Source organism: Pinus tabuliformis, chromosome 3_2, assembly GCF_031772625.1.
Source record: "Pinus tabuliformis cultivar Carrire ecotype Pingquan chromosome 3_2, CPIR1, whole genome shotgun sequence".
Classification (NCBI taxonomy): Eukaryota; Viridiplantae; Streptophyta; class Pinopsida; order Pinales; family Pinaceae; genus Pinus; species Pinus tabuliformis.
Window position 1 is genome coordinate 1,155,101,984 of NC_142302.1, and position 12,946 is coordinate 1,155,114,929.

A 12,946-nucleotide genomic window follows, 5' to 3' on the forward strand; every position below is an offset into this window, starting at 1 on the left:
CATTTGAAACCAATTAATGACCAAAGAAATATCACCGAATTTCAGTAATGTAATAAGATACTGTAAATTAGCTACTAATAGTCGTATATATGCAAAATTTAGTCGTGATTTGTAATCACAAATTTATCATTCATAGTAGTCAGTTATCTTTTTTTTTGTAGTTTCATATTCATTATATAAACGACTAATTTAATAGTTTATACTAATTTCAATTATTTTCATTAATAACAATGATAAACGACTAATTTAGTAGCTATATATTCATTTTATTTTTGTTCATTATTAATCAACATAAGTTAATTAGTATGATTTTGCGACTCAATTAAAAAAATGTCATACAATGTGCATGTTCATCTAATATGAAAATCACAAAGTTACATATGTTAATTACAATACTAAATAATATCAAGTACAACTATAAATAATTTCAACCACATAAATTATATTATATAAAATTTCAAGTATTACAAATGTGAGTTTCCAACTTAATATTGGTTGGACTACAATTTACACATGAAATATTGTTTCATCACTTCATAACATTATCATTGTGTTGCCAAGGCATTACAGGTGAATTCACCAACTCTAAACACTTGACCATCAATTTGTATTTGTGTGTCTCATGTGGGATATTGGTTTAAGGGTATCACTAGAAATTCTCTCTTCTCTCTCTATTTTTACATTTGTTGCTCCAATGTTATTGTTCTCATCTTTCTTCAATTCCCGCTTCTCACCATCAATATTGAGTTCCTCTTCTGAAAATGAAAAAAGATAAAATGTAGAGTATAAGACATGAAAAATGATGCATACTGGAATATAAAGTAGAATATAAAGAATTTATATGACATATACCTCAACATCAACAATTCCAGTGCCATCTTTCCCTAGAAAAGAAAGAAACTTTTACAAGATTTCTTCAGTTGGGTGATAGTTTTCTCTAATTGTTTGTTTTATGAAATTTCAAAATCTGTACAACTACCACTTTCACAATTTGCATTGTTGCCACTATTGGGATCACTTGTGGATCTGGTGCATGGATTTTTTTCCCAGTGGGAAGCACCTAGTTATTTTTTATTGAATCACCTCCAGGTCCAGGTAAAACATAACAACCCTCTAAAGCTTGCTTTAATCCCTCAAGTTCATTATCAACCACAACTAGCCTCAAACACTCATAAAGAAATCCAAGGAGAGTGCGAAGCGTCTCTTGATCAACTGAACGAAACCTTGTCTTTTCTAGATACTCAATCCAAGGCTTCTTTCATCCAAATCCAAGAAATGAACCAATTTTCTCTGCAACATTGAAAACTTGACCTCTCTTGTTTGGGTTTCTGTCAACAAATGAAAAGATGCCCCCCTAGGAAGCTTTTGTTATATTCTTTAACAACTATACATAACTTAGGATTCCACTGTCATTACTTTTGTAAATATATTCTATATTTTGGTATACTGCTTCTGCAAGAATCCCTAACAAAGAATATATTTCATCCTCAGGTCTATCTAGGATAGCTATGTTAACTAGAGTAGCTACAAGTTCCATTGCAGAAGGTGGATGTCCAATAACATGTAGGCCATAGGGTAACAATCGATATTCTATCTCCATGATCTTACTATATACTCTACCCACTACAAAATCCCTCTCTTCAGCTAATCGTTCTCTACCTTCCTTAGGCAGGGCAACATCTTTGTCAAGGTTGCTTTGTTTACCAGTACTAATGATACTGTTGACTATCTATGTGACTCTTCCACTATCCTTTGGTGGCTACTATGAAGTTATGATTTCAATTAGCCACTTTAAATCTTTGTATAAGCCAAGATATCTGCTGGAGGTGTCATGTAACCTTTGAATTGACATAATTGTAGTGTTTGGGTATAGTGGCTTCAGAAGGATTGTTTGCAACATAGTAGTATATGATGGGGATATTTCCTATCAAACTGTCTGGGTACACACATCACTCATCCCCACTTCCCTTCCAAGCATAAATTCCAGGGATCCATGAGTTCAAAAATTCAATACAATATCAACCTTAAAGATTTTATCCAAAAATGAGTAATAAGTAGCAAATCCATGGTGTGGACTTGTTGATTTTGTGAAAAGAAGCCTCATTTGATTTCCTTCATATTTGAAAGTTGGTTGCACTCCAATGAAAATATTTCCAAATTGTTTTCCATATAAAAGTAGGTTCTCCCCATTATAATAAGGTTCCTTGAAGACTTGCCCCAATTTTCTTCCAAAGCCTTAGAATAAGGTGTGAACTATTGATACTGTCTCACATTCATTCTGTAAGCAACATTAAGATTTGGGTTGTTGAACTTAGGTTCTTTGTGATGAATTATGTCTTTAATCAATGTTTTAGAAGTATCCTATAAACCTTCTACATTATATCCATCTTTCTTTAGTTCCTGTAATACATTGAAAAATTGAAGAGAATACATTGAGGTAAGCTATAGTGCCACATTGCCTTTGTTAGGTGGGAAGCTAAATACAATTATGTCCATTTTCCTGTCCTCCTGCAGAAAGTAATACTATATTGCATTAGTGAAAACATTTGTTATAGCTAACTTCATTTATCTCAATCAGGTTGTAACATGCAAAACAAATTAAAATGGCATTTTGACATGATCACCTTTTCTATTCACTTTAGTTGAGCCCACTTGATAGCCATTGTACAAAGTTGTTCAACACACTGATGAAGCATATGGGACTCTCCTATACATCAATATAAAGAAGTTAGAGACAATTTTTTACATCCAATTCAAAAGAACCCTACAATGGCTCGAGATAAATTTTGATCCTACATATTTGTATGGTACCATGGCCCAATTTTGGTATTCTAACATCGATGTAATGATAAAAAGAGTTTCAGAACAAGGTTAACAATTTTACATAGATTATATTGTTAACATATTATCTAATTGATGAACTAGCTAAAACAATGTTTAGAAAAACAATAAAACCTACCCATTCTTACATCACGTCCCAAGAAAGCAATCAGCTCCAAACCACCATCAAGCTCAGGAAGAGAAACCTACAATGCAACTTGAATCCTGCCTCTTGGCTTCTGCCTATTGTGATTGTGATTATACCGGACCCGATGGGATTATAAAATCCATTCCATAAATCCCTATGTCTGGAGCTATCGCATTTTCCAAAGTCCATACTCCTGCCGAACGTCGATAGTGATATGTGATAAGGCCCAGACCCACCAGGATTATTCACTGCAATTTATATTAATATCGCGTCTGGGGCTTATATGGAAATCACAAAGTTCTAAAAATCATGCCTCATTCTAATGCCAATTGCAATATGATCCTGATTTCTGATTGTGATATGATGTCAGCAGTGACGTTAGTTCCACGTCACTTGTCACTTACAATGTCACTCGCCATGTCATCTGCCACGTCACCCTGGGACCCTGCAAACACAAGTTTCATAGGGAAACGAATTATAACAATTCCTTGGACCCCAGCCGATTTGGGATTGGAATAGTTGGACCCGACGAGATTATTCACTCCAACTTATAAATCTCCCACATCCGCACAATCGTAAGAATCACAGTCTCAATCCTTCCGATGCCAATTGCAATTTATGATAAGCCCCAAACCCGATAAGAATTACATGTCAATTGATTAAAATATCACGTCCATGGCTATCACAAAATTCATGGAACTTAATCCATTCCTGCCTTCTCCACCCATTCTGATTGTGATTGCAATGTAATTTAAGAAGGATCCCTTTGGATTTTATTTGGAATACTCCCGGTCTAATCTGATTGCGATTTTTCTGAGTTTTGCCACTGACTATAATCCAATTACAATTGTTTTATGATCTGTCCCAAACTCTGATTTCCGATTGTGATAAGTCGTAAAGTCCACCTCCTCACTCTGCATTCATCTCCATGATGTCTATGTCGGGATTTATTGCACTCTACATTTTTCCTGATTTCCTGCAAAACATGATTTGTTTCAAATAAAACTTGCTTAACAGTTTCTTTTATTTCTAGCTTATCGATTTCTGTTTTTCTTGTTTAAGTTCGTGATAGAAGAGGACAGCTGTGCTGAAAAGCAACAATTCATCTCAAACATGCAGATAAGCATCCAGATAATTCGATGGAACTGAACAAAGCTGATAAAGACAACAAATCACATTAAGAAATTTCCACTAAAAAAGCTGTTTTTCGTTAAGCGTTGTTGAAGGGATCTGTTTAAATGCCCTCAATGCTCTACATAATAGATTCAGTTGTTTTCTGCTATTTAAGCTTACTTGTTGTATCAAGTAATGGTATGGGAAGTTTATGAAGAAAGGCTTACGAAAGCTCACACTATTTTACTTTCATCCTTTTCTCAATAAAACAACTAGAACATTTTGAGGAATTTTCATAAAGAATTTTGAGAAGTTGCACTGTTGTACTCCTGGAATCATATTTGTGAGAAAGACTAAACTGCTTCTATTTCTTTTATGAGTTGAGCAACATGCATTTGGTATTTCTATCTTTGTGCTTATGTTTTTTTCATAAATAAATAGTGAATTTATCTTTTCAGATTGCTTATTACATGGTATTTCTACTCTTCTCTGCAATTCACGAATTCTTGAAGGCACTATTGTATAAAGGATTTAGAGTTGTGGGATACAGGAGGAAACTCAGATCTGAAGGATTATTGAGGATTTTTATTTTGCACTTTGAATTATGTTTTGATGAGAAGAGTTCATACTATTACAACTCTAATTTTAAAAGAAAAAGTTCAAGCATAGTAAAACACTGTTGGAGACTAGAGCCTGAGAAATGTATTTAATAAATTGGTATTTTTAACACTATTGTTTTAAATAATAGTTTCATTTTATAATGGCAAGAATGTGTTATTTTATTCATATTTTTGCACTATTTTCGGTATGAGTAATTTGTCTCAATCATATGTTATTATTTATCTCTGCTCTTATGTGTTGAATTTTGATTTCTGAGTAACTATTTACTCATAAATCAGTCTTTTAATATCGATTTGAAAAATAGTGATATGCTATGAACTATTTCCTCATATTCTTGTTTAATTATTCAAATTATTGATTTAACAATCAATATCATTTTGTGAACTACTTCCTAAATGTTATCAGTTGATTATTTCAATTAAGAGGTGTCTGAATATAATATGTTCTGTTATTCATAATGTCAGTTAATTGAACTATTTTGTTAGCTTGAAATTCATTATAAACCAAACATATTTAAATCCCAAATCATTTAAATATCTTGCTCTTGGTTGGGTTAGATCTATATCTTCCTAATTGAGATAGGATTAGGATTTTAGTTCCTTTTTCTTGCATTTTAGAATTAATTTGCATTTATATTGATTTACATTTCTACAAGTCCTCTTTTGAGGCAAAAAATTAGATTGGTTTGGTTGTTCCACAAAAACAAGTTAAGGATCATTCTTCTTACCTGATCAGATCGAAGTATTGATCTGATGGCCCTAACTATTAGTAATTAGAGATATATTTAAAGATGATAGAGGTTGGGAGAAGGTAACTGGACCTAATTGAACTAGTTGGAGTCACTACCCAAAATGGAAAAGGAGTTGTATTAAGGTCCAGAATGGGTGGTTATCCCCAATGTTGTTGCAATTATTTCTGAGGCCTCAACAGTTCCTAACAAGCTTAAGCATTCTTTCCTCAAAGCTAGCTGACTTCTTTCTTTTAAACATTTGAAAGAAATGGCTTTTGGATTGGCCTAACTGAGATATACTAAAAGAACCTAGTTTATTTAGTCTCATTACCTCTAGCATTGAAGGGAAAACCAAGACAACTTCTAGCATTATATTTTTGTCTCCATTTCAGCCTTTATCTTTAGTTCTGTCTACTCTTCACATAGCCAAATTAGCATTTAAAACAATTATATTTCCAACAAAATCTCTTGCATTGTTAAAACTCAGGTTTCTACATTTGGGCTCAACCAGTGACGATTTATCACCTTCATTTCTGCCACCAAAATACCCATCATTCAGATCATGGTCATGATCCTTTTTTTTGGGTCCCTTTAGATTTATATGTAGCCACGCTACCATCAACCAAGCCGAGAGATTGATTGTCCACATTCCAAATACTAATTGCTTCTTCTAAAATCCTTGGAGTCACAACAAGGTCCTCTGCACAACATTATTGTTTTTGAGTTTCCTCATATTTGAAATCATCCTTGATGAAAGAGAAGCTTCCTTTAGCATTGGTCTTCCCCAAATCTTGGAAGCCAACCTACTTGTGTAACTCAACAAAATCAGATGCCAAATGCTTTTTGCATGAACATGCTTTTGGCATTCCAGTTCTAAAAAGGGATATGACTTTTGAAATGGTTCTCAATGAAATATTGTGATTCATGTCAAAAAGAGTAACAGACTCTGCCTCTTTGATATCTACCAACCCCTTCATACCTATAGAAATAGTTGAATATCCATCCACAAATACAAATTTAGCTGTCTCTCTTAAGGATTTTTATGCAATGATATGTGTTGATCTTGTCCCATTTCTTCTTGCATAAGCTTTATTTTTCATTCCGATACGAGCAATATTGGAGTCCTATGATCTTTTATGAGGGTCAACCTGATTTCAATCCACCTACGGTTCCTGTCACATTTGACCGCATTCACTCCCAAAAGTTTCAGTATCCCCTGCAACAAGTAGCAGACTACCTCCTAAGTTTGATCTCTTGCCCAAAAAAGACCCAACCCTTCCACAATCATATCCAAATTTTCCATTTGGCAAGGAATTTGTAGCAATTCTACCTTTAGCTTCACTATCGAGGCATCATTAAACAAACTCTCTGTTACACAGTAATTTGTCATTGTCTTCCTTCCAATCCTTCTATTGTGTCATGTGTCCAAGTCAAACATACTCACATTAGACAAATGCTCTCTGATGCTGCCAAATGAACCACTTTTCCTAAGTTATCTGCCTCATTGTGGCTATGGGCTAAATAAATGCACTGAAGAGCACTCCTAAACAATCCAAATGCACTGTCAGCGCGGAAGTACACCTGATTGCCATGATGGTCTGATTTCATGACCCAACGCGAGGTTGTTTGTAGTCTTTAGCAATGACCTAACTATCTGTGCTACTTAATAGTGATGTCAGCGTTGAAGATTAGTTATGCCCCGACGATGATCCAGATTAGGTGAATTTGTTCCAACAGTCGGCCTTCCAGATGACTCCAGACCTAGTTGTTGGCATAGTTTGTATCGCCCTCCCTTCTCTGGCATGGTTGTTCCGTCATTTGTGTTACCTTCCTTGAAGATAAGCTCACTCTTCCACCTTTAATGGACTCCTTATCCTATTTAAACTCTCACCATTGCCATGCATTGCTAGTTTTTGGATAGTTTCTGATAGTTGGTTAGTTGAGCAGTGCTGTTAGTGTTTGTGAGTTTGCTAGATAGCTGGTGTGAGTGTGACAAGTGTGGGATTGTTGATAGATTGTGGAAGGTTGTGAAGTGTCTTTAATCTTGTGTAAACTTATGAGTGAGAGACTTGCATGGGAGATCCACTTTCAAAGAGTGAATGCTTGAAGAACATGCTGGTTGGACCCTTCTGAGAAGGCTTGTGATGTCAAGACTTTGGTTGTAAGCTTACTCTTATTTCATTTTAATGCAATCAATGATGTTTTCCTATGTCTCGTATGTAATGCACTTGATAGCTCATGACTTCTTGACTTTGTGAGTAAATAGGTCATTATTGTTTCTGGTTACGTGCTTTGTTGCATTTCCTTTGCTTTGTTTAAGGTTGATTACTCATTGAGGAGAAGGAAGCGAAAGTTGGAGTAGCGCAATGGAAATCCATCGACCACCGGTTGAGGTAGGCCTCCAACTATGACTGTTTAAGGAAAGCTATTGTTGATCTGTCCTTGTTTGTGACTAGACCCACTCTAGGGCTAGAGGGGTTGCTTCTGTCCGCAGAGGGAACACTTTCCTGCATCACAAATTGGTGACTCCGCTGGGGAGAGTTGGCCTTTGTTCTTTTCTTGTTTACTCTTGTCTTGATTTTTTGATTTGGTCTCTTTTGAAGTTTGGGGATTAGTTATCAGTTTCCTGAGTTTCCTGGGTTGATCTAGGAAATGCCCCTATTTGACTGAAGGATTGTCTATTTTTGATTTGGGAGTTTTGGTTCTCCTGTCACTGTTTTGAACATCATCGCGATTTTAATTTTAACAGTCGCGCTGTCATCACGCTCACCCTTTTGTAATATCCTATTCATCGTGTAATTACACCTAACAGTTGCGACGGTTCTGAAAATCCGACCATCGTGGGAAAGGCATGTAATTCCGTGCTGACATCGCTCTGTTGTTGCGACATGTTCTTTATCAGCACTTGTTGCTTGTGTATTACCCGCGCTGATTGCTGTAGAATTGATTTTCTCAATTCTGCCTCTTGAGTCCATCAGTCCTGCTAGTCCCTTGCTTTTCTCACTTGTTTGATAACCTGTTTTTCATTTTTTATGTTTGAGGCACTCTTTTCTAAGCTTTGTTGAATGAATCTTGTTTTCTTGCTTTTGTGACCTAGTTTCATTATTTCAAGTCTCTTGGATCAGTTTCGCTTGGTTGCTTGTTTGCTCGAATATTCGTTTGCAGCTTGCTGTTAGTTTGATGGAGCCTTCCCCTTTGCTTGTTCTTGGTTGATTGCTTAGTGACTATTATTGAACCAACCTTTGGCATTGATTCGATTTCTTTCGCTACCAAACATAGATTACAATTGTTTGGATCAACCGTTTTTCACACTTGCTTGTTGCCTACTTGTTTCTTCTAGATTAAAGACATCAAAATCAAAAAGATTTCATTCATTTAGTATACAAAAGTGAAAGTGAATTTTCATTTCAAAGTTTGCATATTGGAAAGTGAATGTTTGAATCTCTCATTAGTAGTATCCGTGCACTTTAGGAATTGATGTCTGTATGCATTGAGTGACTGCCTTGTTGTCTTGGTTTTATTGGTTTGGGAATGATCTCTCTACCCTCCCGTAGGTAGGTGTTCATCAAAGAAAAAGGATATTTTTCATTCATTCTAGCTACATCCTAGGATTTGTTATATACATACAGTAAGGCCTGAAAAATGAAACATAATCCAAGATCAACTCTAAAATGAACTGAATAAATATAACAATGCATTGGAACATAACGCACACTATTTAGAGGTCTAGGCTAGAGATGTGCTCCGGCGTCGTTAAACATAGTCACTTTTGTTTCCACTCAAGGTTGGGTGATTCCTCCTTTTGTGACTCAATAGTGGTCTAGCACGGAATTGCGCTCCCATGTACCGTCAAGTATAGGCTAGGAGACTCCACTAGGTTATCATCCTTTATCCATAGGAAGCCATGTCTGCTGCCTTACAAGCCGTAACACACTGAACACAGCATTCGGGAAGATTGACTGTCATACGGAAGTCCTTGGTTTTCATATGACTACCAAGGTGTATATGCAGTTTTACGGAATTGTCTGGTAAACCTTTTGCCTAGTTCTCCAGAGCAGTCACTTTCATTCCTTTTTGGAATCCCTAAAAGAAAAGGTTCATCTGCGCACTTGTCACTTCAGGCTCATTAAATATTCGAAGGTGACTAGAGTCATCTTTTTGTCCTTTTCTCGACTCTTTAAAGATGAAAAGGGCAAGTTCTGTTCCTGTGTCTTAAAATTTATTTGGCCACGATTCACACTTCCCTTGTTAGATCTTGTTTGCGTTAGCTTGAGTAGGGTTCTTTCTCGTTCTTGATGGCAACATTCCCTGAATCTACTGGCCAAGGTTTTCCCCCAGATGGAAATCCTGGTCCGTTTCCCTCATTTGGAAATGCCGGTGCTCCATTTATGGCAACATTGTCTTTGCCTGGGTTAACCATCGGTTTGCTTGTATGGTTGTTTTCAACCTCGGTGGTCCTGAGTGTCATGAATCCTGCTCCACCATCTCCTTCGTCCGAACCACAACATGTTGATTCCAAGGTTGAGCCTACACCTTCTTCCCCTGTTTCTTCCTCCTCCTCTCCTCCTTCACCTGGTGAAAGTTTCACATCTAGTAACCAGGAGACTAAGAAGAAGAAGAAGAAGAAGAAGAAGACGAAGAAGATGGAGAAGTCCGATAAATGCAAGGCCACCTATGCAATTATTTCTCTGAATACATCTCAGGTCGAACCACCTTCTGCTCCTCCACTAAAGGTTAAGTTTCCTTGCAAATTTTGCAAGGTGACCATATTATTCATGATTGACCTCGCATTCCAAGGATCCTAGAAGTATGGTCTCATGATTTGGCTCATCCCTCATCGTCCTCTGAAGCTCAAGGTGATGCTATCCTCTCAACTGGTCAATAGTAAGAAGGAAGGGAAGATTCGATTCCCCTGTAGACTGTGTGAAAGAAACCATCCCCTTCACCTTTGTTCGCTCATGGATAAAGCTTCCACCATTTTGGAAAGTCTTACACCTTCTTCTCCCCAAATTCCCATTGGTTATCAGAGGCTCTTCAGACCCTCCCTCCATCAACAAAGATATTGACTTAGATTCTTGTCTTGTATGTCCTCCTCCTTCCGAGCCTGGCTATGCTAAGCCTGTTCCACGCTAACCATTGGCCAGGGAGAGTGTCAACTTAGGTTCACCACTTGTTGATCACTCTGTTTCAGAAGAGTGTCATGCTCATGTTCTTCTTGTCTCGTCAGATTCTCTTGAGTCTGAGAACGACCCTCCTATCCCTGTTGATCACGAGAGTCCTTCTTCGGTTCCTGTAGAGCAGGGGGGCAATCATACGATTCCCCCACCAAGTAGTTCGGTCGTTTCCTTCGACTGCATTCCGAATTCCATCCTATGTGCCTTTCCAGATTACAGTACATTCCTATGATAAGGTAGTACCTGGCACTGTCTTGGATGAGGGTGCATCTATGAGTCTTATGCCTTCCACTACTTGGCAAGCTTTGGGCTCCCCACAGCTTGTGCCGATCAAGCAGGATCTATTGGCGTTTGACAGAGGAACCAGTCAACCTTTAGGGATCCTCCCAAAGCTTCCTGTTACTTTGGGGGGCAAAACTATCTATATAGAAATCATGGTTGTCCAAGGTGCTTTAGATTTTAGTCTTCTCCTTGGCCGTGACTATGTTTATGCCATGGGGGCCCTCATCTCTTCACTTTTCCGTGTCATTTGTTTTCCACATGATGGAAGAGTGGTGACCATAGATAAATTATCGTTCTTTAGTCCCCTGGTGCCTTCTGTGCAACCGTCATCCCCTCTCTGTTCTTGCTCGCAAGTAGCTCCTTCCTTGCCACAGGTCAATTATGTGGCTACCCGTTCTGTCCCCGCCTCTGCTGCTGATCATGTAGATGGTCTCATACATCATGTACTGGGGGCATTGGAACCCGATCTGTCATTGGTGCATCATGACATGTATTCCTCCCAGAGTGCATTTCTTTCATCTCGCGAAGACCTCTTGGGAGCCATGTTCTTGTATGGCCCATGAACAGGAGTCTTGAGGAAGGTTCTTGATCTTGTGTCAACCTTGTTAAAAAATGAAACAAGGAGTCCCGAGGATGGTTCGTTTCTTGTGTCAACCTCGTTAAAAAATGAAACAACGATTATGAGATAGTTATTTTACCGTGTCAACCTCATTAAAAAATGAAACAACTCCCCTTTCTAAATCGAGTCTTTGAGTAAGATCTCGTAAAATCCAAATCGAGTCTTTCCAGGGTCTCACACGTGAACCTTCATTCCATCCACCTCATTGAATGCAATGAAGCTTGGGGGTCATGTACCTCGATTTGCGTCATTATGCTGGGGGCATGTGAACTTATAACAAGCATAGTTTTTTGTTTCAAGCTTGTGTAAACATGAAACCGAATCCAAGCAGAGTTCTCCATGGTTCAAGCTTGTGTAAAAATGAACCCATACCTGATTTACACCTCGTGATTGTCATTTTTATCTGCTAAATTCTACTAGATGAGCCTTGTTTGTTTCATTCCATCGCCACCATCTCTTTGGCTGATCATATGCTTTCAATTGATTGTTTATCCTTTCCTCAGGAACCACAACGATGAGTGGTTTTATTAGCTAGCCTCTTGACCATTACATGTTTTGAGCAGTTCCACCATTTCCAGAACCAGTTGCTTCCCTTTATACCACTCGTTCCTCTAGGACGAGTCTAGTTTAAGATCTTTTCTGACTCGTAAAAGATGAAAAGATAGCCGAGTATTTTTCCCTTTTTGACTCGTTAAAGAAAATAAAAATGAAGGTCTACTTTCAGCTCCTTTCCAACCGTTTAAAGACGAAAAGATTGCCGAGTTTTCCCTCTTGACTCATTAAAAGAAATAAGAGGCGGTTGCCTTTAAGCTCTTTTCCGACTGTGTAAACACGAAAATATTGCCGGGCCTTTGTCGTTTCAAGCTTGTTTTTGGTTACGAAACAACGTGATTTCAACCACTTTTCTACTTTTTCGGGTTGAAGTCACTAGTTGCGAAAAGTATTCCTTGATCGTAATGGTCTAGCAGTTCTTTCAAGTATCGTTTTATACTTTTTCGGGCTCGAGAGACACAAATCTACGAAAAGGGACCCCCCTGGATTTTTCATTTCCGTGTCTTTTTCAAACTCCCTAAACATGAAAAAGAATCCAAGTTTTACCTATGTCGGACTCGTTAAACCTTGACAACATTGGACTCGTCACCATGACGAGACCCGAGCTTCTCCTTCCTAGGGCTCGTTAAACTATTACTAGGTTGGATTCAACAACAGGTTTATCATTGATTGTCTATGGCAACTAGTTACTCTTGAACATCGACACTTTTGCTTATTGTCGGGTTGAGATATCCACACATCGTCATTTGGCCTTCCGTGGGTTTGGGTTATCATTCAACCTCATTCCATCTGATTCATGCTGTTTCCATCAAGCCCCTAATCCCTTAGTTCTTGAATGCTGCCCTCCGGAGTTGTGTCGCTGACATGTTCAAGAGTATAATCCTTTT

The 12,946-nt window shown here is 37.7% G+C and overlaps 1 pseudogene; it reads right to left on the minus strand.

Annotated features, from left to right (window-relative positions):
• Positions 1-937: 937 nt before the first annotated feature.
• The window catches only part of LOC149184817 (magnesium-chelatase subunit ChlH, chloroplastic-like), an 85,868-nt pseudogene continuing 73,859 nt past the window's right edge, over positions 938-12,946 (minus strand).